Raw genomic sequence first — 23,829 nt, 5'->3', positions numbered from 1 at the left:
AAAAAGTAGAGACATTACTTTGCCAGCAAAGGTCCCTCTAGTCAAAGCTATGGTTTTTCTAGTAGTCATGTATGGATGTGAGTTGGACTGTAAAGAAAGCTGAGCACCGAAGAATTGATGCTTTTGAACTGTGGTGTTGGAGAAAACTCTTGAGAGTCCCTTGGACTGCAAGGAAATTCAACCAGTCCATCCTAAAGGAGATCAGTCCTGGGTGTTCATTGGTAGGACTGATGTTGAAGCTGAAACTCAATACTTTGGCCACCTGAGATTGACATGAGTTTGGGTAAACTCTGGGAGTTGGTGATGGACACGGAGGCCTGGCGTGCTGCAGTCCATGGGGTCACAAAGAGTTGGACACAACTGAGCAACTGAACTGAACTGAACTGAACTGGATGATCCAGGATGACGGTCTCCTCTCAAGATGCTCAACTTACACCTGCCAAGTCCTTTTACCAAACACAGTCTCACTCACAGGTTCAAGGGACTAAGATGTCAACATATCTTGAGGCAGGTGGCATTTTCCAATCACCCAAAGAATTGATGCTTTTGAACTGTGGTGTTGAAGAAGATTCTTGAGAGTCCCTTGGACTGCAAGGAGATCCAACCAGTCTATCCCGAAGGGAATCAGCATCCTCCTGCTTCTGGTTGGAATACACAATAAAAAGAAAGAAATTTTAAAAATCCAATGAAATGCTAACTGTATCACCAAACAGTTCTAAGGAGAAGCATGAGCAGGAAAGAAGTGTGAATGTTTCCATTTCTGGGGCCATCTGGGGCACAGGAGAGACCCCACTTTCAATCTTCATGTCAACATGTGTTATTTCTTCCTCGAGAGAAACAAAACGGAATAATCCAGCATCGCCAGTTAGAAGAGCTCACAAGCGCAAGAGCCAGGGCTGGCTGCCCGCCCCTGGCCCTTGGTGATGGGATCCGCCCACGCACCACCCCTCCCTTGCCTCCCACCAGCTCATTTCAGCTCCTCTGGGCCTGAAAGACCCCAGCTCTGCCATAGCTGGAGTGGAACTGTCAGTCCCCCCATTTAAAACCCATCTGTGAGAGGCTCATAAATCACACCCTCGGAAAACTCACTCGTCATTATAACTCAGCAGAGAACAGCTCTGTTCAGAGATTTAAATAAATATGAGCACATAGTAAGTTGGTTGTTTTTTCAGTGGGGGGTTCTATGTAAGGGGATTTTTGCATCATATTCTTTCAGCTGTTCATGTTAATAGAGCCAGGAATAATGACAGGCCTGTCTCCACATGCAGCCATCCCTACTGTCGATTAAGCAAGTGGCCACTGAATACTTAATGTGATTTCAGGGGAGCCAAAAAGGTCCCCCAGTAACTCTCCCTTCTGACCCTGCAAAACAACTCTGTCAATGTCCCAAATTCTACAATTAGAGCTTCCTTCCTTTGGGCTTCCCTGGTGGCTCAACTGATAAAGAATCTGCCTGCAATGCGGGAGACCTGGATTCGATCCCTGGGTTGGGAAGATCCCCTGGAGAAGGGAAAGGCTACCCACTCCAGTATTCCGGCCTGGAGAATTCCATGGACTGCAGAGTCCATGGGGTCGCAAAGAATCAGACACAACTGAGCAACTTTCACTTTCACTTTTCTTTGGACTGCTCCTGGTCAAAACTGATACCACGGGACTTCCCTGATGGTCCAGTGGTTAAGATTCTGCCCTTCCAAGGTAGGGGCTGCAGGTTTGATCCATGGTTGGGAAACTAAGACCCCACATGCCACGTGGCCTGAACAAATTAAAAGAACCAAAAGCCACACGGGTATCACTAAGAATGGGCCATATGGTTTTTTTATTTGGCTATACTAGGTCTTAGTTGCAGCATGTGGGATCTAGTTCCCTGACCAGGGATTGAACCTAGGCTCCCTGCATTGGGAGCTCAGAGTCTTAGCCACTGGACCTCCAGGGGAGTCCCCCGGTGGGGACTATTAAGCAGGGTTCACGTACACATTTATCCTAACATTTTCTCAGAGCAAGGGTTATGGTGGCCATGCAGGATAATCCACTGGGTGGACAGGGAGCCACGATTGAGGGGAAGGTGAAGAATCAAATGCAAGGCTGAATCCTGGAGGAGGTCCCTGTGATTCGAATTTCACACCTGAATGTATGAAGTGCCTACCTTGTGTCCAGGGAGCTGTTCCACCCTCAGGGCCACCTGTGGGGTAGGGACCGAGGCTCTTCCATTTATGAGCAGCCTGGGGTGTAAGTCCATGCTTTCCCACCTAAGGTGACACCCAACACATTACCAAGGCGTATATTCCTTGTTAAGGTAAGTTCCACAAAAGAGCTGTCTCCACACCCTGAGCAAGTAGGTGCTTTGGGGCTGACTTGCTTCACAAGATCTATTCACAAAATAGACGGACACACAAAGGAACGCTGAATCTAAGAGGGGGCCGGGAAAAAGAGAGGGAACTGGGAGTCTCCAGTTTTCTGTGACCAGAAGCTGAGCAGGAGTCACCAAGAACGAGGACAGGAATGGGCAGGAGCTGGCTGGAAGGCCAGGAGGGAGACAGGGCTGGCGTAACCAGGAATCTGAGTGGTGGAAACTGGCTTGAACCACAGCAATGGGGACTGGGTGGAGCTGTCCTGAGGCAGGCTGTGTGTGAGTGTGTGTGTGTGTGGGTGTGTGTGTGTACTTGGTCAGGTCCCACTCTTTCCAACCTCATGAACGGAAGCCCGCCAGGCTCCTCTGTCCATTGGCTGGTGTAACCAGGAATCTGAGTGGTGGAAACTGGCCTGAACCACAGCAACGGGGACTGGGTGGAGCTGTCCTGAGGTAGGCTGTGTGTGTGTGTGCGTGTGTGTGTGTGTGTGTGTGTGTGTGTACTCGGTCAGGTCCTGCTCTTTGTGACCCCATGAACGGTAGCCTGCCAGGCTCCTCTGTCCATGGGATCTTCCAGGCAAGAATACTGAAGAAGGTTGCCATCTCCTTCTCCAGCGGATCTTCCCAATCCAAGGATCAAACCAGCATCTCCTGCATTGGCAGGCAGATTCTTTACCACTGAACCAACCACCTGGGAAGCCTCAGAGAGGGACCCAAATCTGAGATTCTCACCCCCAAAAAAACTTTGAATAATTCCAAGGTGAACTGTAGGGACAAGAGGGAGCTTCTTCATCTATTTGGTAAAAGCAGGCATAGATCCTCTTTGGCGGGAAGGCTTCTCAGGTTAGTTTGCAGGAATCCTACAAATTAAAATTCAGCACAAACAAAATCAACAAATATTTGCGAAGGCAAGTCACTATGAACAAAAGCTAACAGAAACAAGAAACAACAGCTGTAGGTCACCAAGAACTATAGATGTTTCTATTGTAGCAACAGCATGCAGAATTGTGAAAAATAAAACATCTAAAGAAAGGATACACTTATAATTTATGAATAAACAACAGGAAAACATTAGATATCAGTTGGTAGAATCAGATAAAAACACACAGAACTTTTCAAATTAATAACATAACTGTTGGATAAAAAAACTAAACTCAGTGGATGTGTTAAACAGTACATCACACTGTTAAAGAGAGAATTCATGAAATGGAAAATATATCTGAATAACCTTTCTAGAATACAGCAGAGAGAGAGGGATAAAGATATGAAAAAGTATAAAAAAGATAGAAAAAGAACAAGATCTAGCACAGAGCTTGGCACACTACGGCTTGTATGTCAAATCCAGCTGGCCACCTGCTTTTAATAAAGTTTTAATGGCACCACCACACAAATTTGATTGTGTGTTGCCTATGGCTTTTTTCACAATACAATGGAGCTGTGTATTGGAGACAAAGATCATATGGCCTCCAAAGCCTAAATATTTACTCAATGGCCTTTTACAGAAAAAAAAAATTGCCCCTGGACTAGTATATACATGACTGGGAACCCAGGAGAAAAATATAATATTTTTAAATATAATGACTACATTATTCAGAACTGTTTAAAGTTCTGTACACCAGAAAGTACAATATATTCCAAACAGGTTAATTAAAAAGACTCACGTTTGCAGCCATTTGTGTCCCTCAAAGATTCATTCAAGTCCTCAACCTCAATACCTGTGAAAGTGACCTTATCTGGAAATGGGGTCTCTGCAAATGCAGTCAAGTTAAGGATCTTGAATGATATCATCCTGAATTTGAGATGGGTGCTAAATTCAATTTCTAAGTGTCCTTACAAGGAAAAAGGAGAAAGAGAGAGAAGGGAAGGCTACCAGGTGGCTCAGTGGTAAAGAGTCTATCTGAAATACGGGATACGCAGGGGATGCAAGTTTGATCCCTGGGTAGAGGAGATCCCCTGGGGGAGGAAATGGCAACCCACTCCAGTATTCATGCCTGGAAAATCCCATGGACAGAGGAGCCTGATGGGCTACAGTCTGTGGGATCACACGAGTCAGACCCAGCTGAGCACGTGCACACACACACGCACATGCACACGCGCACACGCGCACACACACACACACACACACACACACACACAAGCAGTGATACAGATGCCAGGAAGGCTGTGTGAAGACAGAGGCAGAGACTAGAATGCTGCAGCCACAAGCCAAGGGATGCCTGGAGCCATCTGAAGCTGGACAGGGCAAGGAAAGAGCCCTCTCTAGAGCCTGTGGAGGGAATACAGCTCTGCCCACACCTTGATTTTGGATTCTGTCCTTCAGAACTATGAGAAAATAAATTTTTGTTGTTTCAAGCCACCAAGTTTCTGGTCATTTGTTATCGCAGTCCCTGGCAACTAACACAGACCTTGTTTAGTGTGGAAGAATAAAGATGACTCCAAGTTGTTTGGCACTCTCCATACCAAGAGATGATATTTATCTCCCCTCTTCTTGAATCTGTGCATGGGCCTGTGACTGTCTTAACCAATAGAATATGGCAGGAGACTTCAGAAACCCTGGCAGATTTTGCTTTTATGCTTCTGGGAGCCTTGAGCTGCCTCACAGAAGTGCAGCCACCTGCTGAAAAGAGCCCACGAAGAAGCCAGAGGGGAGAGAAGGGGGCCCTGGGCCTTAATGGAGAAAGAAAGAAAGAAAGGCTCTGCTCTCCAGCATTCCAGCCAGCCCAGCTGTCTAGACGTCCCTGCCACCCAACACTTTGGAGCTGGCTTCTTGCCTTGCCTCCCTCCTGTCCCCTTCCACAAGCCTGGTTCTCAAAATGAGAGCCTCTCATGCCTTCTCAACCCCAAGGAATTTCCCCAGAGAAAGTCCTACCCAGAAGGTCCTATCACAGCTGAGTGAGCCATCTCAGTTGTCCCAGCCCAGCTGAGCCCCAAAAGGCCTGCAGTCCTAGACGGCAGAAGAACCACCCAGCTGATCCCAGTCACTTCACAGAATCACAAGCAGATGAGGCACTGACTCACTTGGAAAAGAGATGTCCCTACAGATACAGGAACTGCAGGCAAAACAAAGCAGAGATGAATGGCTGGTTCTTCATTCCTATTCTCAGTAGATGAACTGATAATAATAAACTCTTAGACATGTATGAGTAGGAAATGTACAGGCAAAGTTAACTTTTGAGTCTTAGTATCATATGACTCTAGTTTTGTTAACCATATACAAGGAGTGTATTATTATTATTATCATTCACCTCTTTGGTACCTATGTAGATAAAACTACTAATCAAATAAAACTAAACCAACCCAGACAGTATATTGAAAAGCAGAGACGTTGCTTACAAAGGTTCGTCTAGTCAAAGCTACGGTTTTTCTACTACTAGTCCTCTATAGATGTGAGAGTTGGACTATAAGGAAAGCTGAGCACCAAAGAATTGATGCTTTTGAACTGTGGTGTTGGAGAAGACTCTTGAGAGTCCCTTGGACAGCAAGCAGATCAAACCAGTCAATCCTAAAGGAAATCAGTCCTGAATATTCATTGGAAGGACTGATGCTGAAGCTGAAACTCCAATACTTTGGCCACCTGATGCGAAGAACTGACTCACTCTGGAAAAGACCCTGATGCTTGGAAAGATTGAAGGTGGGAGGAGAAGGGGATGACAGAGGATAAGATGATTGGATGGCATCACTGACTCAATGGACATGAGTTTGAGTAAACTCCGGGAGTTAGTGATGTACAGAGAGGCCTGGCATGCTGCAGTCCATGGGGTCGCAAAGAGGCGGACACAACTGAGCAACTGAACTAAATGAAACATCAAATGAATAAATACTGAGTTTAAAAAATTAGTAAAACAAACTCACATGGTTAAATATGTGCCTCAGGACCAGAAACCTGACCACCAGATGGAACTGTAGAAGTGAAATGGCATCTCACTTTGGATAATCATACACAGCTCATCTCATAGTCAGAAAGGAAAAAGCACATTGTACCTGAGAGAAACAAATAAAACAGGCTCAGGGAAATAAAAGAAATCTTGAGCCTTTCCTGTAAGTTACTAGCTCCCTAGCAAAAACAACTTTCTCCCAGACTTCTGCAATGCTGCTGCTTGGAGATTTGTCAGGACCTTTGTGGATATGACAATCATGTGATAAATTTGCTATTTTTCTGCCATGCACAGACCGACTGTAATCTCAGTAACCTTGGTAATTTTGAGAATTTTTTTACCTTTAGATACATGTATATATTTTTTGATGATCTAATCCTTTTAGCCCGTGGAGATTCTTAACAGATCTTTTTCGAGTACACTTCTTTTCTAAATACTTTTGTCTCCAAATCTTCCATTTGTGGAGTCCCCAAACTCAGGCAAAGCAGGCAGAGCAGAAGGTGGGAGCAGAAACCTGGATGGAAAATAGAAGAATTAAGTGAACATCTATATGTTGAACAGCTGTCTCTCCCACTTAAGTTCCCAGAAAACTGGAATGAGGTGCATTTTCCCCAGACAAGGAATGGGAGGATTTGACCAAGAAGAAACTAAATGGCCCCAGTTAAAACAATTACGGGCCTTCCCTGGTAGCTCAGCTGGTAAAGGATCCACCTGCAATGCAGAATACCTGGGTTTGATTCCTGAGTTGGGAAGATCCCTGGGAGAAGGGTTAGGCTACCCACTCCAGTATTCTTGGGCTTCCCTGGTAGCTCAGCTGGTAAAGAATCTGCCCACAGTATGGGGGACCTGGGTTCGATCCCTGGGTTGGAAAGATCCCCCAGAGGAGGGAATGGCAACCCACTCCAGTTCTTGCCTGGAGAATCCCATGGACAGAGGACTGTAAGCTACAGCCTATGGAGTCGCAAAGAGTCAAACACAGCTGAGCGACTAATACACACACACACGAAACGATTATAGATATTCACAGCCGGGCCCCCAGAGAAAAAACTGAAGAGCTTCTCAACCACCCCACATGGAAGCCCAGCTGCCCGCATGTCCTTCCAAACAGCTTAGAGCTGTCCGTCAGACCCACTCTCTGATCTGGGCCAAGATCTCTTCCTTTTCTTTGTTTGCTCTGCTTTCTGGTTTTGTTCTGTGTTCCATTCTTGTCTTATCATTGACATTGTCCTCTAACATCATGTTACCAGCTTTTTTTTTTCCTAGCATTCTAACATGACGTGGCCTCTAACATGATAGGTAGAAAACAAACCAACAGGGGAAAAAAGAGATATATGTGAGCAGCAGAATCAGAGCAGTAAGCAGTGTACTCCCAAATTCGAAGAATTGCAGTGAGTAACCTTACCTGGACACGTAAGTAGTTAGTTTATCTTGAGATGAAATTATCCTGGTTCAGTGTAGTGTTAGTCACTCAATCGTGTCCGACTCTTTGTGACCCCATGGACTATAGACCACCAGGCTCCTCTGTCCATGGGAATCCCCAGGCAAGAATACTGGAGTGGGTAGCCATTCCCTTCTCCAGGGGATCTTCCTGACCCAGGGATCGAACCCGGGTCTCCGGCACTGCAGGCAGATGCTTTACTTCCTGAGCCACTAGAGAAGCCCATTCTGATTCAGAGTGGGCCCTAAATTCCATGCCTGGCCTCCGTATAGGAAGAGAGGAGAACACAGAGACACACAGCAAGAGACCCTATGAGAATGGAGCCAGAGATCAGAGTGCTGCAGCTACAAATCCAGGAAGGCTTGGGGGCACCGGAAGAGGCATGGAAGGAATCTTCCTGAGAGCTTTCAGAGGGAGCATGGCCCTCATGACACCTTGATTCCTGATCTCCAGAACGGCGGGGGAATAAATTTCTATTGTTTCTAAGCCACCAAGTTTGCGGTATTTGTTACAGCAATGCTAGGAAACTAATGCAAGCCATGCTGCTAGAGATGCAAAAAATTAGAATCCCAGGCCTGCCAGAGAGGAGGAGCCTTGAGGCTTTCTAAGGCTCAGGATTGATAGAAAGCTTTCAATGGAGACCTCAGGTCTATACCCTGACAGAAAGGGAAATCAGATTTAGTCTGAACACTGGACCAAATTGCAAGCATGAACAATGCAAAAACATGCATATGAAACATGTGGAGCTCACTGTAAAGATCTAACGTAGGTATTACTGCAGTGGGGACAAGATGATGGAGGGGATAAAGAGAAGTGATATTTGAAGACAGACTACTGAGAATTTTCTAAAATGACAAGAGACATCAAAGCACAGAGTCGAGCATGATAAATAACTACAACAAAAATAAGTATTTCTAGGCAAATCAGTAAAACTAATGAAAACCAAAGACAATGCCTTCTATTGGCCATTGATGATGAGGTGGCCTTTGATGAAATCCATAATTTCATCAGAGGTTTACAACATGACATATCCTAATTCTATCCTGCCTTCTTTTATAGACAGTATAGTCAAATACTTTTACACAGAGAGAGCTTTCCCCCAGTTAACCTGTTTGCTTACCTCAGATGTATTTATACTATTGTATTTTAACACCTCATCCACGTTCTTTATTACCATTCTTGTCCTTCATGATTGGGTCCACAGTTGGGCAGTTTGACTTCTTTCGGTATTTGGTTGAATTTAAAGACCCACACTTTCACAGCATAATAATTCCTTTCTATTTCTATTACATTGCATTCATAAAGTCTATGATCCTCTTTCACCATTTTCTACTGACTTTCTAAAATTAATTAGGGAGGGATGCAATAAAATATTCAAAGAATTCGACAAAGCCCACTGAACAAGTGAAGAACACAGTCCGCTGAAGCTGTTCTGCGGACCAGCAGGGACCACCACCAGGCAAAAGCTCAGAAAGCTCCTCCAACAGCTGATGCACCTGAGGCCCGGGGAGATGGGTTACATACATTGTGGGAGTAGACAATGCACAAAGTCAAATGCATGAATCTGTGCTCAGCTAGAGTCCTATCCCCCGTGACCCCAGGGCAGCTGCAATTGGCAGCTGAGATATTATTTCTCCAGAAGCACAAGCCTCTCTCCTCAATATGCAAGTCCTCATTTCCTACCAGGACTCAAGTAGTAAAATGGGGTAGACACGGAAACCCCTGTGGATATTTACTTCCTCGTTCCAAGTAATTGACATTCAACCTATGTATCTTTCAACTCAGAGTATGTAGGGACATGCGAGCATTTTATTTTATGGTTATATCTATAGCCTTTTAGCATCTGATGCTGTGAGTTGAACTCATGTTTAATGCATAAACTCAGGGAAAATCTGATTGATAGGATAGATTGCTAATAGATTTAAGGAATCATTTATAGTTATCAGGCTAGACTCAAAAGAGCGGAAACTCTCTCCAAATAAATGAATAAGTGGCAAGTCCTTTACAAACTGAATAACTCAGCAAGTACTCGACAGGAAAGGAAAAGCTCTCCGAGTGAGTAATCTTGGCTTTCGCTCATGCTCCTCCTGACCCATTAAATTATACAAGGGCATCAGTCATTGAAAGCTAAAATTAACACCTACAGGTCCTGCCAGAGAGCTCTGATATCTCCAGTGGGAACTTTCCGTGCGCTTGTGACAGACCAACAGCCATTGGTGTTGCCATGGGGAAAAAATAAGAATTGAGTTTCCTGCCTTGGTTTTTCCAGCAACTGCCAAGTGGGCAGTCTGCTTGGCCTTTGGCAATAACTCTGCTCTGGTAACACTGACTCAACAAATATTTACTGGCCATCTACTACATGACCAGTACAATGCTGGGATCTAGGGGTAAAGAGGGGCACAGGACGGACAGAGCATGCACCCCAGGTCCAGGAGACCTGAGCCCCTAGACCAGGCCCAGTACTCATTCGTCCCATGGTTCAGGCAGATCCTAGGCACTGGAAGAGTTCCCAGTGAAAGTCACACTACACACCGAGTGAGTAAGAGCTGGATTAAACCCCAGCTCTGTCCCTTACCAGCTGTGTGGCCTGTCTCTGTGGTCATTTAGAAACAGCCAGAAAGGCAGAAGTAGTTGGGATGGTCGAGTTAAAAGGGTGATCTGATTATAATTTCTGCCGGGTTATAATTTTTTTCTTTAGAGAGTAATTTTCATATAATGAAATATTATATACAAGTTTTAAGTATGCAGCTTGGTGAATTTTTCACATGAATCTCATGTAACCATCACCCAGATCAAGACCCAGAACATTCCCAACACCCAGGAGATACAATTTCTAAAGGGAAAATGCCAAAAGTCAAATCTCAGGACCTCTGTTAAGTCACCACAATCCGTGCTACCAACCACAGGGCTGTTTTCTGACTATTTGTTGTTTAGCTACTCAGCCATCTCCAATTTGTTTGCAGTCCCACGCACTGTAGTCTGACCATGGGATTTCCCAGGCAAGAGCAGAGATGAGCTTAGAGTCTTATCTTTCTGGTGAACAAGCCCACTCATTATAAACTAGTCTGCTGGACATAAGGGTACAGATGAAACCTGTAAATGTGACTTGGAACAGTTTGAATGTGTACTGAGCTAACTGGCCAATACAAGGATGAAATCCATAATCTTACCCTATCCTTTACCCCAGGCTCAAATGTACTAGTTACCCAGCCCAGATTCTCCTTGCTATAAAATTTACAAAATATTGCTTCCGTCACAGCTCAGTTGGTAAAGAATCCTCCTGCAATGCAGAAGACCCTGGTTCGATTCCTGGATCAAGAAGATCCACTGGAGAAGGGACAGGCTACCCACTCCAGTATTCTTGGGCTTCCCTGGTGGCTCAGTTGGTAAAGAATCCACCTGCAATGCGGGAGACCTGGGTTCGATCCCTGGGTTGGGAAGATCCCCTGGAGAAGGGAAAGTATTCACTCCAGTATTCTGGCCTGGAGAATTCCACGGACTATATAGTCCACGGGGTCAGAAAGAGTCGGACACAACTAAGCAACTTGCACTTTCAAAATTTTTACAGGACCAAAATAAAAGTTAGAGGAACATTATTCATCATAGCCAAAAGGTGGAAACGAAACACATGATCATCAACAAACAGATAAAGAAAATGTGGACTTTCCGGGCAGTCCAGTGGCTGACTCCATGCTCCCATGCAGGGGGCCTGAGTTTGATCCCCAGTCAGAGGACTAGATCCCATGTGCTGCAACGAATAGATTCTGGATGCCACAACTACAGATCCCACATGCTACAACAAAGACTGAAGATCCCAAGGGCCAAAAATAAAGACCTGGTACAGTCAAATAATTAAAATATTTTTAAAAAAGAAAATGTGGTATATCCATACAATGGAATATTAGTGTTAGTCACTCAGTCGTGCCCGACTCTTTGCGACCCCATGGACTGCAGTCCACCAGGCTCCTCTGTCCATGAGATTTTCCTGGCAAGGATACTGGAGTGGGTTGCCATTTCCTTCTCCAGGGGAATCTTCCCAAACCAGGGATCGAACCCGGGTCTCCTGCACTGCAGTATTTGACCATAAAAAAGGAATGAAGTCCTAATACATGCTACAACATCGATGAACTGTGAAAACATCATGCTAACTGGAAGAAGCCGGACACCTAAGACCACATACTATAGGATTCTGTTCATGTAACAGTCTAGAATAGGGAAATGCAGAGAAAGAAAGTAGGTTAGTGGTCGCTTTGGGCTACTGGTAGGGGTGGGAAGATTGGGAGTTAATAGCTAGTGGGGTTTCTTTTGGAGGTGATAAAAGTGTTCTAAAACTTATTTGTGAGGAGGATTGCACATATATGAGGATATATACTAAAAACCACTGAACTGTACACTTCAAATGGGTGAATCATATGGTTTTGCTGTTGTTCAGTTGCTAAATCATGTCCAGTTCTTTGTGACTGCAAGGACTGCAGCACACTGGTCTCCTCTGCCCTCCACTATCTCTCAGAGTTTGCTCAAATTCATGTCCATTGAGTTGGTGATGCTAACTTACTAACCATCTCATCCTGTCACCCCCTTCTCCTTTTGCCTTCAATCTTTCCCAGCATCAGGGTCTTTTCCAATGAGTTGGCTTTTCCCATCAGGTGGCCAAAGCACTGGAGCTTCAGCTGAAGCTCCAGTCCTTCCAATTCCAGGTTGAGACGGGCTTCCCTGGTGGCTCAGATGGAAAAGAATCCGCCTGTAATGCAGGAGACCTAGGTTCAATCCCTGGGTTGGGAAGATCCCCCAGAGAAGGAAATGGCAACCCACTCCAGTATACTTGCCTGGAGAATCCCATGGGCAGAGAAGCCTGGCAGGCTACAGTCCAGGGGGGTCACAAAGAATCGGACACGACTGAATGACTACACGTTCACTTTCTTTTTCCTTTAGGGTTGACTGGTTTGAATTATATGGTTCCTGATTTTAGTTAAAAATCATAACCCTCTTAGAAGCAGCTATTATCCCCATTGTACAGATCACAAAACCAAGGCTTAGAGAGAAACCAAACTAGATGTGACACCAAAGCTTGCATTCTTAACCATATGCAAGAACTCATTTAAAGAAAAACTTTTTAAAAAAGTTTTTTGTCTTATTAGAAATCATTTCCATACGACAAATGACGAGAAACAGAAGTACTAGCTTAAAAGCTGTGAACATTTCTAAGGTCCTTGATACACATTAGTAGGCCAGATTCTCACAGGCAGTCAGAATGGACTGATTTCACGGCAGGGCCTCTTATCAAGTGAATGCGTGGCTGGGTGCCTGGCACACTGTGGCCCCCCAGGAATGCCTCCTGAATGAGTAACAGCCTGTTTGCAAGCAGGAGAGAGGGAGGCCTCCCCAATTCAAAGAACGACGTTCCTTCTGAAACGTAATGTACAAGCTACTTCTAAGTGAGGCCAACTCTAGACCACTTATGAATAGCCAGGGCCTGGAATATTCAGCCAACCTATCTGCTGTAGCCACCTTCACACGCCAAGTGACTCATCACACAGGCTCCTGGTTTAGCTGACTGCGAAGAGGTAAAAAATGACCTAATAACGTATGCCACGGTGCATCTGGGTGACCACGAATGGGCTTAGAAACTGCACCTATTCTTTTAGTGAGCAGTTCAGTGGGAGCAGTTTTTAGTGAGTGCAAGGGCTTCTGTCTGGATTATTTCATAAGTCCACTGCCCTAGTAAATGCTGATTCTCCACATAAATATTAGCAGCTGACATACTGTCATAGTCCACTAGAGCCCAAGATAAGTCAGACTGTAAACCCGATGCCTTCAGAAGCTACACTAGCAGTGTAGGCTACTACACAGCCTTGACAAGCCCTGCCCTACAAACCTTGGACCTCAATGAACTGCTTTTTCCTGCAGAGCGAAGTTTGGTAGCAAGAGAGTCTGTCTTGAGAATTTCACCACTAAGATACCAACCTGTGGGACATCATCCGACTGTGGGTCTATGTTCCAATGGGTTCATTCAATCTTTCAGACTCTATCACGTGGGATTGTTCACCGTCTTTATTCCCCTTTCAAGGAAAAAAAAAAAGCCCTTAACCTACAGATATTAAAGATGCCCCTTTACTGGTCAACCACTTGTGAAAGAATGAAACTAGATCACTTTCTAACACCATACACAAAAATAAACTCAAAATGGATTAAAGATCTAAACGTAAGACCAGAAACTATATAACTCCTAAAGGAGAACATGGGCAAAACATTCTCCGACATAAATCACAGCAGGATCCTCTATGATCCACCTCCCAGAATACTGGAAATGAAAGCAAAAATAAACAAAAGGGATCTAATTAAAATTAAAAGCTTCTGCACAACAAAGAAAACCATAAGCAAGGTGAAAAGACAGCCTTCTGAATGGGAGAAAATAATAGCAAATGAAGCAACTGACAAACAACTAATCTCAAAAATATACAAGCAACTGCTGCAGCTCAATTCCAGAAAAATAAACGACCCAATCAAAAAATGGGCCAAAGAACAAAATAGACATTTTTCCAAAGAAGACATACAGATGGCTAACAAACACATGAAAAGATGCTCAACATCACTCATTATCAGAGAATTGCAAATCAAAACCACAATGAGGTACCATCTCACACCAGTCAGAATGGCTGCGATCCAAAAGTCTACAAGCAATAAATGCTGGAGAGAGTATAGAGAAAAGGGAACCCTCTTACACTGTTGGTGGGAATGCAAACTAGTACAGCCACTATGGAGAACGGTGTGGAGATTCCTTAAAAAATTGCAAATAGAACTGCCTTATGACCCAGCAATCCCACTGCTGGGCATACACACCGAGGAAACCAGAATTGAAAGAGACACGTGTACCCCAATGTTCACTGCAGCACTGTTTATAATAGCCAGGACATGGAAACAACCTAGATGCCCATCAGCACATGAATGTTTAAGAAAGCTGTGGTACATATCCACAATGGAGTATTACTCAGCCATTAAAAAGAATACATTTGAATCAGTTCTAATGAGGTGGATGAAACTGGAGCCGATTATACAGAGTGAAGTGAGCCAGAAAGAAAAACACCAATACAGTATACTAACACATATATATGGAATTTAGAAAGATGGTAATGATAACCCTGTATGCGAGACAGCAAAAGAGACACAGATGTATAGAACGGACTTTTGGACTCTGTGAGAGAGGGAGAGGGTGGGGTGATTTGGGAGAATGGCATTGAAACATGTATACTATCAGGTAAGAATCGAATCGCCGGTCTAAAAACAAAAAAGATGCCCCTTTAGTGCTACTTTACACACCTCTTGGACTGCACTTTGTAGGAGTCTTTAAAAGGATGGAATTATAATTTGTATTTCAATACAGGAAATATCTAGAGAAAATGGAGGTCCCCTTCAGCTCGTACTCCACAGGTCGCTCTCACATCCATGACGCTCTATCAGATCCTCCTGGCACAGTCAAAGGAAGGCAGGGAGGCAATCTTACCCAACCAGACCTTAATGATTTTATTTATTCCACATGGTCAAAAAACATGTTCGAACATAACTTGCCATAATTTTTCTGGTGATTTCTATGCATCACTTTTTAATTATGAATAATGTTTTCAGAGACACTCCTGAGAAATTTTACCCAAGGTTCCCTTGACAACCAACCTCATAAAGTATCGAAAGTGAAGCTGCTTCCATGACCAACAGGGAACATCAATTTTAAAGCAGAGATTCCTCAAAGATCCATTACTCATCTTTGCTGAGAATGAATCTCAGATTCACAAGTGCAAAGGGTCTCGGAGAAATTCAGATCCACCCACATAACTAACAAAATACATTTACTGTCAAACAAGGTTCAAAGGATTTTTGTACAAAAATAAATTTCCTAACTTTTACTTGGAGCATTTTTTTCTTTTTCTCTAGCGAGGGATTTTCTCTGTGTGTCTAAATTATTGCCTTTCTATCCTCTGCTGAAAGTTGTCAGTTTTTACAGGATGTGCTGCGGCCATGGCAGGAAGAATCCTTTCCTCTTGACTCAATCCAAGCCACTCAGAAATTTAAATGTTTGTGCATGTTAATGAGCACAAATTTCCCTTTCTGGATTTTACTTAGGAAAATCCAAGTAACTGCTGAATCTCAAACGACTAAGTAAGAAAGATCCAAGTACAGGTAAAGGACAGTGGGGTGGGGTTGGCCTGGGAATTCCAGCACTTTCTGCAGGTGCAGCTTCCCTGGCTTCCACTTTCCTTCCTTTGTCAGAGTTGACAGCTTCTGCAAAAAGAACGATGGAGACATCAAACTGAACTGAAACATAAATAGGTCAATTAGCTTTCAATGGAGCACTCTTTATGTGGCTTAGACAGGGAGGTATTTTCTGGTCAATTACTTTAAGTAGACATCAATAAAGACTAAAATTATTTGTGCACCGGGAGTCATGGCGCTGGGCTTTTTCCCTCCCTGGTCCTCAACTCTCCAGGAAGTAAAGCAGATTCATACAGGAGCTTTGCAGTGCTCACTGCGGATATTTAAGGCGTTCAACAAGTGTTTTCGGCTATCACTTTTGGTCTAGTACGTGCTGAGAGCCCCCGAAAGACGTGTAACCTGGCGCCTGTTGTTTCTCCAGGTCGCCAGACCACGCTCCAACGACTGCGTTCACCACCGCGCATTTCTCTCCCCACGCCTGCTTCTATTTATTCAAAAGTTAGATTTCGCAATAAACTTTCCTCGCCCCCTCATGCCAGCTCATGGCTTAACAATCGGTGGGAACTCTCCAGAATGAAATGCAAGATTGAAACTAAGTCTCACACCACTGGAAGAAAAGTGTAATTAACTTCGATCTTTGGAGTGGAGTAGCATTTGCACAACTCCACGCAGCCACTGCGCACACTCACACCCTAATCGCCCCTGCCATCAGGGGGAAAGAGACAACAAAGTACCCTTGAACTTGAAAATCCGCCGGGTGCCCGAGGGCTCGCCTGGTTCAAAAGCTTATCGGAGATAAAAACTGAGAATTCCGTAGTCAGATTAAATAATGTCTTTGTCTGCACCCTTTGGTCGAAAAGAACATTGGTGCTATAACCAAGATTTTTTGTTTCTGCCCTCTAAAAAACGAACACGATGCTGGAGTTGGGGCCAAAAAAGGTCCTAAACCGCAGTTTGAATTCATCCTGTAGTTTATCAGCTAACCGATACTTTTGCCAGGGAAAATACTCCTGAACTGAGAAAAAGTGTTACGTGAAAAAGTCCCCATTTATGCGAAAACGTGCTCCTCCTCCTGGGTATTTGTTCTGGCAACTAAAAGGAATTCTGTCTTGGGGCAGTTAAGGGGCGAGGGACGGCGTAGGGGACTGGCACCTCCCTTCTCAATCAGGGTACCACGCCGGATCTCCCTCCCAGATGGCGGAACCGCCAGCCTGAGAACCCGACTCCGGATCCGGGCTGCGGACGAGCGCGCGAACCGGGGACGGCTCAGGGATCTTTGGCGAAGCCGAGATGAAAGTACTGGCCTCTCTGTTTCCACCAGACTTCCATCCATCAACACGCGCCGGCTCTCACCCTCTCCCCAGACCCCAGGTCCCTCCTTTCCACGACAAAAGGATCTGGGGAAAAGGTCAGACCGAGTACGGGGAGGATGAGAGGCGGGCACGCGCGGGACAACGCCGGCATCCCTCACGCACGCCTGTAAGCGTCCCGCACATCTCCCAGCGCGCACAGCCTCACGCGCTCCAGCTCCGCACAGGCTTCCCTCCTTGCAAACGCGGGCCCTGCCCGGTTGTAGCCTGCGCCCCGGCGGTGAGCGCACCTTTGCTCCAGGGCTTCCTCTTGCTTTGCGCCCCCAGCCCCCTGCCCAAGTGTACTGACACCACCTCCCCGTGCGCGCGGGCCTGCCACTGTTCCCAGAGCCCTGTCCCCTCCGCGTTGACTCAGTCTCTCCTGCGGCCGTGCGCATTGCGCCCCCTTCTGCCAACCTGCCCACGCCCGGGTTTCTAACCACGCGGGCGGTCCTGAGGCTCTGAGCCCGCAAAGGGCGGGAACCCCATCGCAAAGTCCGGCCGCAAGGATCTCTTTCCGGGCCCGCACCCAGAGTAGGAATCCCGAGCCCCTTCTGCGGAATTCAGATGACCTCTGGCGACGGGCATGCCTGAAGCTCGGCCTGTGGCTCTGAGGGGAACAGCAACTTCCAAAACCAGATTTCCTCCCAGGAAAGAGAGGGCCGGCCAGGGGGCCCCCGCCACCGCCTGCGTGCCCTGCGAGATAGGGTGCGGTCCCCTACCGGGTGCCCACCCCCCAGCCTTTCTGAAGTCCGGCTTTAGCGTCCGAAACCTCAGACGCGAGATAGCTCTCTGCTTTGGGCGTCATCACCTTCTCCTGGGATGGAATAGTGTGTTCCCGGACACACACACCTCTCAGGACACTCGCCTTCCACGCTAGCCCTTAAAACCAAAGAAAAAAGAATAAAAATCTGCGTGAAGCAGGGAGACGATCACGCCCCGGGTGGGGCGGCCGCGCGCGCTCAGGCCAGGCTAGAGGGAGCGGGTTCTGCCTGCCCGCCCACCCTCTGGCCTTGTGTAACTTTACTAAACCACAAATGAACGAGCGTACCTCTTCCTACAGATTTGTTTAGATCAGGGCGGTTTCCCTCCATGTTCGCTTCGCTGTGCAAATAGTCCCTTATGTTAATTAAATATTAATAAAACGACTTTGTGTCCTCAAAGTATTTTAAGATCCTTATAGTCAGGCTTACGTTAAAGGTTGGCGATTACTATTACTACGCGCTCGGGGAAAAAACTGTGCTTTCTTTGATGTGCAAAAATTGTCTGGTGGGGAGATTCGGTTGTTTTTTTTCTTTTAAGGAAAAGTTTTGGTTGATATTTTTGAAAGGAGGTTTCAGCGCTGTCGTTAATGAACTAATTGGTTTTCGGATTTCAAGGCGGTCTGTAACTGGTATAGCCACTGAGGAATTTCAGCTTACACCGGACTGGTAAAACTCCTCCAGCACAAGGGTTTCCAGACGCGATCGCTGGCTCGCTGGAGGCGAAAAGCGAGGTTTTGCCCGGGAGTCGATAGGCCGCCTCTCCTCGAACCAGGATTTTGAGGCGACGTTTCTGTTAAGCCGGGGTGAGAGCACGCTGGGAGTTTGTTTTGGAGACTTCCACGCTGGGCCGTGGAAGGGTGGGAGGAAGCCAGGGCTGGACACTCAGCGCCCCTCTCCTTCGGCCGGGATTCCTGGCGCGTCGCTGTGCGCCGTGCGCTCCCACAGGACCCTCGCGCTCTCCCCAGGACACAGGATGTCTGTGTGCACCGCGGGGGTGCCAAAGCGCCGGGCACCTTCTCAGAAACAAGGGAGAAATCGGGGCTAGGTCTGGGAGACAGGGAAGGAATGCAGAGGCAAGGGCTGCCCCCTCACCATCCCACCCCCACCCCCAGGTAAAATCAGAAGAAGCGTGTGGCCGTGTCTCCATGCCTGACCGCGGCTTCAATGGCTCTCCGCGGCCCTCGCTAGGGACTGTGCTAATCACTATAATTACTATGGCACTGATTTTGATCTCTAAATGCCTTCGCCTTGACGGAGGGAGAGAAGCAGGCAGCAGCTACTCTTTTCCTTGGATAGGAGGTCCCCTCTAGCACGCAATCCAAGAACCAAGTCCAAGAAGGACCGCGCTCTTTTCGGATTTCCAGGAGGCAGAATCAGCCTTGAGCAGCCGGGGATAGGCGACTGGGAGATGGGAATAATCCCCTCGCTGGGTGGTGCCTCCTTCCCTCCCCCCTCCCACCCTGGAAAGCCACTTAGGACAGACACCCTGCGGAGGACCAAACACTCGAGCACCAAGGGACCCCAGGACCCCGTGCAGGAGGGCGGATCTGTCCTAGTTACTGAGACATAATCAGATAATCAGAAAGAAGCTGACCAACTCCAAAGCACTTTTCTCCTATGGGGTAGCTGAGTGAAATAACGTATTAAAAGCAAAACAAAACAAAAGGAAACTTCTCTCTTTTCACTACTTGGGAATGAGTGAGCAGAGTGAGTTACTGTCTGGGCTTCTCGAACAATGAATAACATTATGAAATTGCTCTGGATACCTGGAATTACTTTTATACGACGGGGAGTAACATTGTAATTGTTGTCCGATCCTCTCTGGGAGGAGCAATGAGCCCGGGAAAAGTTGCTGACATCTCCATTGGTCTTCCAGAGGGAAAGGAGTGAAAAATCGAAGTACGTTTTTTGGATAGCTCAGACCAAAAACACCTGGCAGCCATGAAATAGTTATATATGTGAGGACGAACCCGAGCTGGATTTTCTGGAGTAACAGCATCGTGCTAATCGCCTGTGTAGACAAAGGCTTTATAAACCGAAGCGGTTCACACTTCGGTCGTCCAGCGTTTTCTGCTGGCTAAGCTTGTCGGGCGGTTGGCGTTCTCCCTGAACACCGCTTCAGAGATTTCAACTCCCTCCTCCAAATCGAGTGCGAGGCCTGCAAGGAGTCCTCTCCTCCCCACCTCCTTAAGGACAAAGTCTTTGATCCCCTTCTGCCCCCGCAGCAGCCCACCCCCTGGTGGAACGTCTGCGCGTTTCCGCCTTGATCTCACGCGAAAGTCGGTTTCCGCGGGGGATGGGCCGCAGGTAGGGGCCGGGCGCGGCCTGGAGGAGAAACAGTTGCGGAGCATCTGAAGCGGAAAATCCAAGCAGATGTGGGTCGGCGGGGCCCCTCCCCCTTCCTCTCCGGGCCTCAATTTCTTCCAGATCTGTTTCCTAATGGAAAATTTCTAAGAGGTGTTGTGGGGGGGGGGGGGCGGCGTGCAGAGGCGTGCTCGTGCGCCTCGGAGTGCGCCTAAGCTCTAGAAGCAGGACGGGCGGGGACTGGTGGCGCCCCACAAGCAGGCCCCCGGCAAGCCCTGCAGAAGTTTCTTGGACTCGAGGTGTCCCACCTGCCCTCTTCCGGGCCCCCAGCCTCCATGCATTCCAGACTGCCCACTCCTTCCGGGCCAGGAGGGCTGTTTCTGGGTGATGCCCGCGACGGTGGGGTCTTTCGTTGCCCATGCGAACCCGTCTCTGTGCTCTGGGCGACGCGCTCGGCTCTCAAAACACAGAAGAAGGAGGGACTCCCTGCCCCCCAGGAGCCGTGGAGCAAGGAATACGCACTGGGTGTTCCCGCCGGCTGACACTGCAGTTAGCGTGGGGTTAGTGCTTTTCCCAATTTACAGAGAGCTTCTATCCTGTGGGTGCCGTCCCAAGTGTCTCTTGGGCCCCAGGATTTTCCCTTCGGTGTGGAGTGCCCTGGGACCACCTTAGCTAGGCTCAGGGGTCCCTCCTTCGCCATCCCACGCAGACAGCTCTAGGCTTCCCCCCTGGGGAAACCCCGAGGTCTTCGCCCAAGTACTTTATTTCGGGGCTGCTGTGAGAGAGTCCAGGCCCGTCACCGCGCGGTGTGTGTGTGCGCGTTTTGCATGAATATATTGCGGGTGGGGGTGATACAATGCCCGCTTGGACGATTGCTGGGGCAGACTGTGGTCCCAAACAGGACCCCGCAATCCTCCATGTGCGAATCTTCAAACGCCCCGGTATGCTACATCTCACACGACACGATGCGAACCTGTCTCACCAGCGCCCACTGCGCACGCCGGGTATCGACATCTCCAGGACCGTTTCCTGTAAAATCCGGGAACTTTGGTTTCAGGAACGTTTCTGTTCCTGTTAACTTGTCGACTTTCTCCCACTTCCACTTAGCCATGTTTCTGCGATCCGGATAATCCCTTTCAAGCTCAGAAGGAATTCTCCCGAGTCCATAATTGAGGATCGGAAATCGTGGGGGAGATGGGAAGCCTTAAATTCCCCCTGAAGCCAGGAAGGTGCCTGAGCGCACTCGGGGCGCGGCCTGTGCGAGGGCGGCGGGGCCCAGCGGGCAGTTCGTCCCCTCCTGGAGCCCCTTCTCCCGGAAAGCGGGGGACCACCGCTGTCCGCGCAACCGGGTGCGGGATTCCCGGCCCAGAAGCGGGCCGGGTGATGCCTTGCGTTTGGGCACTGCCTAACCGCGCCGCTCGCGCGCCGGCCCGACCCTCTGCGCGCACGGCTGGAAACAGGAAAGCGCTCCTGGATCCGAGACCCCAAAGAAAAGGACTAGTTCCTTCGTGCGCCGGGCATTTGTTTGGTAGGGGGCCACCAACTCCGAAGCTCCCTTGGCTCGATGGTTTCGAGTAAGACCACGGCTATGGGTTCCGCGGGACGCTGGGGCAGGCGGGAGCCAAGAAGGGGTCTGCGCACCCTGTCCCGCCCACCGAGGGAGCTACGGCGCCTCCAACGCCATCGAACTTCTGACCTTCAAAGGGGTCCCTGGAAAAGGTCAGGGGCGCCTGCAGCCGACGAGGTGGCCAAAGGGCCTGCCCTCCAGACGCCGGGGAGGGAGGCAAGTTCCAGGTCACTGTACTGCAGTGGGCGCGCTGAGTAGCAGGCTCCTCCCGGGCCAGGGGAGAGAAGCCACCAAGGACGGAGATCCTAGAGCCTGGCCCCGCGGCTCCGGAGTCTCCCCTCCCGAGCTGACCTCTAGATCGGGGGCACCTTAGCCCCAAGCCCACAGCCTCAGCACGTGGCGGAGGAACCCTAGGATTCGTTGCCCTGCGTCCACTGCGGCTGCCCTCTGACCCCGCGCGCCAGGAAGAGTCCTCCTAGTGCCTGCGTCCACACCGCGTTCAGAATGGTTCAGGCTTCTGGAAGGGATGGGGCTGTGTGCGACCTTCGCGACGTGGGTACTTAGGAGGACGCCAGGGGTTGCAGGCAGGGGGTTGGGATGGGAAGGGATACGAGAGGAAGTCCAGCCTGGCCCTGAGGGAAAGCGTCCTGGAGTCCTACGCCCCGCGGCCGGCCGCGTCTCCAAGGGCGCCTACCTACTCCGCCTGCCTTCTGCCCGCACCACCTCGGCCCCAGCAACTCTCGTCCGATGCGCCTCCCTCGGTGCCCGTCGCCCCGCAGCACCCGCTCCAGCTGCACTTCCCTGAAATTCCTGCTGCCCTGGATCGGACTTCGGGAGCGGGTACCAGTGAACCCCGTTCTCTCCGCCGCCCAGGGTAAGGCCTCAGCGGTAGGTTCAGCTCCCCCCCGCCGCCGGCCCCTCTTTCGGTGCGATCCGCGCATCTCCGCGGCCTCCGACCCCTCCAGGGCAGGCGCTAATATTTGGCTCTCGAGTTTGGAGGAGAGAAAGGGAAGAAGGGTCACTTCCGAGCCTCATTCGCGCCGTTTCCTGAGATGGGGGACTCTAGGGGGGGCGTTTTTCTTACCCCTCTGGCCTCCCCGCCACACTTTCGGCTCTCCCTGCGAACTGGGGAGAACCGGGGTCCCCGCGCGGGCTCGGGGACTCATCCTCCACCGCGGGGCACTCGGGCCGCGCCGCCCTGTAGCTGCCCGGGAGCCACTGAGAAGGTCCCGGCACCCCTTCCCCCCTCCTTCGTCCTCCAGCGCCCCCCCCATCCCCCGCCCCGGTGTCCAGGTCCCGCGACCCTCTCGCCCGAGCCCGTCCCCGTCGCGTGCCCCGGGCACTCACCGCCACTTCCTCGAGGCCCGGAGCGCGCGGGTCTCTCCGGGGAGAGTCCCTGGAGGCGGAGGCGCGCCTGTGACTCCGGGGCCGCGGCGGGGTCTGGAGGCGAGGTTGGCCGCCCCCGCCCCCGCCGCGGTCCCTCCTCCCCCCACCTCTTTCCGCCCCCCCTCCCCACTTCCCCGGGCCGCGGCGCCCGAGCGCTCCGCCCGAAGGCGGGTCCGCCATAAACAAACGCGTCTCGGCCGCACGTGGACCGCGGAACTTCTGCGCCTGGCGGCAGATCGCGGGCTCCGGGCGCCGCAGCTGCGGGCACAGGGCACCGCCAGGGAGGGCAGGCGAGCGCTCCCGGGCCGGGCCCAGCCGCCTCCGCTCCCCCTCCGCCCCATGGCTCCTCAGCCGCCGCCGCCCATGCCGCCCTCCAGTTCGGAGGGGCCTCGCGGCAGCGGGTACGAACACTCCGTCAAGGACTAAAAAACACAGCACCGCCGCCTCCTCGCCTGCCACTCTCCAGCCCTGGAAGGAAAGCCCGCGGCCCAGAGAGACGAGAGAGAAAGAAGGCAGAGTGCGGCCGAAGCGAGCAGGGAGCCAGGGCTCCGGTTCGCCGCGGGACAGTTCGGCCCGGAGGAGGCTGCGCCCCGG

General features: G+C 49.3%; 2 long non-coding RNA genes across 2 annotated transcripts; both read right to left on the bottom strand.

Moving 5' to 3' along the window:
- Window positions 1-266: 266 nt before the first annotated feature.
- On the bottom strand, window positions 267-23,313 carry LOC120880774. Its single transcript, XR_005725134.1, has 6 exons — window positions 23,197-23,313; window positions 6,564-6,736; window positions 6,200-6,328; window positions 3,080-3,207; window positions 2,144-2,246; window positions 267-641 (listed from the first exon to the last, which is right to left on the bottom strand). It is a non-coding gene; the product is annotated as an uncharacterized LOC120880774 (long non-coding RNA).
- On the bottom strand, window positions 15,582-17,255 carry LOC120880785. Its single transcript, XR_005725135.1, has 2 exons — window positions 17,018-17,255; window positions 15,582-15,934 (listed from the first exon to the last, which is right to left on the bottom strand). It is a non-coding gene; the product is annotated as an uncharacterized LOC120880785 (long non-coding RNA).
- Window positions 23,314-23,829: the final 516 nt, after the last annotated feature.

This window comes from Oryx dammah, unplaced genomic scaffold (assembly GCF_014754425.2).
Source record: "Oryx dammah isolate SB20612 unplaced genomic scaffold, SCBI_Odam_1.1 HiC_scaffold_2, whole genome shotgun sequence".
Classification (NCBI taxonomy): Eukaryota; Metazoa; Chordata; class Mammalia; order Artiodactyla; family Bovidae; genus Oryx; species Oryx dammah.
Note: the sequence above shows the minus strand (reverse complement) of the source record. Positions and strands in the feature narration are given on the sequence as shown.